Consider the following 2,361-nt stretch of genomic DNA (forward strand, 5'->3'; position numbering starts at 1 on the left):
AAAAATGTTGGGAAAGAACAATACAAAACATTCTATTTAAGGCCTCTGACGTCAAGATTCAGTTAAACAACAATTATAACTAAACAATTTGAGGTAATGTTAGTTTCCATTAACATTAAATTAGGTTACTGAATTGGCAAAAACCTTCCTATTAACATTACCCATTTTACCCCAATAACTAAAGAAATTAGCACTTGCAGGTCAAAACCTTTATTCAAGAGATGCAAAAATAACATTGATACAGTGACTGTCAAAAATTACGGCACTGATCATACTGTGACATCTTGGTTCAAAACAGCAAGCTTAGAAATATTCAACGTTCCTTACTTCAACTGAATGAAACTGAAAATACCATTTCACACGGCCCATATGGGATATTTAGACTGCATAACTGTTCATGCTACATCTCTTCACTAGTAAAAGAAAGAAAAAATACAAAGAGAAATTTAAAAATGCTGCCAAACAGACAGAGAACTTGTACAGAGCAAAAGGAAAAACAAACAACAACAACAACAAAAAAACGGCTCGTCCTCATGGCAGTTGCAGTGTATATAAAAATGAACCCTGCGATCTGTTCCTGGAATTGAGCTTCAAAAATGCAGCAGAACAAGTGTGAGATTTAAATGTCTTCTCACCTAGAGCTGGTCACCTCACATGCATAACAGTGAGCTTCGTTGCAGGAGCAGTTTTGTCTTAGTTGTGAGCTTTTCTTGAGAGCTGAGTTGCTTCCAACTCCATTACCACCCTTTGAATCACCTCAAAAGTGTAGCAGAGTTGTGATGGGTAACTCATATTGAAGGAATAAAAAAGGTCCAAACAGCATGGCTACTGCAAAGGTCACGTTATCCAGATCTTGAAGAACTACTATACCCTCGATGATGATGCCAACGTCAGAAAAGTCATTGCCTGGTGCATCCTCTGGAGACAGATGTTCATTGTGGTTTTCTCAATCTGTGCAGTGGCCTCAGTCAAGTCCTGGTTAAACACAAAACATTTCTTTAAGATTCCTTTTTAAACTCATCTCTTTTGAATCTACCAGTTCTAATGTTAGAGTAATTTAAACCAATGCAAGCAACATAGTAAATAGCTATAGCCAAAGAGTGGCCTGCCATGCTGCCATTCATGGTCTAACAGAGTTTCTAAGAGAGGGTGAAAAACATAATTTCAAATGCTTTACATTAGTTTTTCTTAGAAAGACACCGGCCCATCAGAAATCCAGGTTTTGTCACTCAGAAGATGTTAGAATTTAGACTTTCAGCCCCACAATTTGGTTAGCTGTTGGTCTTCTTTTTTTTTTTTTTTTAAACAAAAGCTAAATATTGGGGGGATTTTCCTTTGTTCACTAGAATGACAAATTTAAAGTTTTTTCACACTGATGTGACCCCTAATACAGGGGTGGGGCCTCAAGGGCCGGCGGCTGAGTTCACTACCAGGCCTCATGTGAACTTCAAATTATTAAAGAGGACTACTGGTCCTAACTGGTCCAATGAGGATCAAGTGGATAACTAAATGCATTTTAAAATGTTGCAAAGCCACAATCTACTCATAAAACACTCACCATGAACTCCTGCACCAAGATGTTGCAATTGTCTTTCACACAGATGCGGAGCACTTTGATGAGACTCCCTTTGAGCATTAATGTCATCCTAAAGTATTATAACAAAGAAAACAGAGATTTGTGAACTTTTCAGTAGCACAGAAGAAAATGATCCCAGACCAAAACATAAACCAGTCAACATGCAACACCAGCATCTACAAAGCAATATCAAAAGTTCCTGTTTGACATCAACTTTATGGATATATAGTTTCCAGAACATTTATTTTTTTAAAAAGATCAATTTTTCTCAGTGGGCCAGTAAATGCATGACGAAAATTATGGCATCCTTTCGGTGGAATCAGTACTCACAGGTAATAGTTGACTGTTTCAATGGATGCAGCATAAAAATCTTTTACTGACCTAATGCAATACATATACACTTTGTAGTTAAAGAATTTTAAAGTTCTTACTGTCATCATGGCAGCTACATCCTTTAGCTTTGTGCCCTGTTCCCCCGATCACTTTGCAAACACTTTCAGCAGACTGTCAGAGAGAAACTCAGCTCCGTCAGAAACCTGTAAAGGCATGGTTGGGATGCACTGGAATGCTGCATTTCATCTGAAATGACATAAAATTATTTTGAAATAACAGCAGGCACTGTGCTTGGTTAATAATCAGTAATGTTTTGTTGAATAAAAACTGTGTTTCCAGATCTTATGGGATTAAAAAAATCCAAAGATGTTTATTTCTGATTTGCAACCCAAGAACCCACAAGTTACAACCTCATTTTAGTTCAAGTGTGCATTAATGTGAGTCCAGTAATC

At 37.2% G+C, this 2,361-nt stretch overlaps 1 long non-coding RNA gene across 1 annotated transcript; it reads right to left on the bottom strand.

The window, feature by feature from the left end:
• Window positions 1-308: 308 nt before the first annotated feature.
• Window positions 309-2,104, bottom strand: LOC308406514. The gene is made up of 3 exons (XR_013973561.1): window positions 2,008-2,104; window positions 1,559-1,646; window positions 309-975 (listed from the first exon to the last, which is right to left on the bottom strand). It is a non-coding gene; the product is annotated as an uncharacterized lncRNA (long non-coding RNA).
• Between the last annotated feature and the right edge of the window lie 257 nt (window positions 2,105-2,361).

Source organism: Rhamphochromis sp. 'chilingali' (genome assembly GCF_963969265.1).
Source record: "Rhamphochromis sp. 'chilingali' genome assembly, chromosome: 1".
In the NCBI taxonomy this organism is placed as follows: domain Eukaryota; kingdom Metazoa; phylum Chordata; class Actinopteri; order Cichliformes; family Cichlidae; genus Rhamphochromis; species Rhamphochromis sp. 'chilingali'.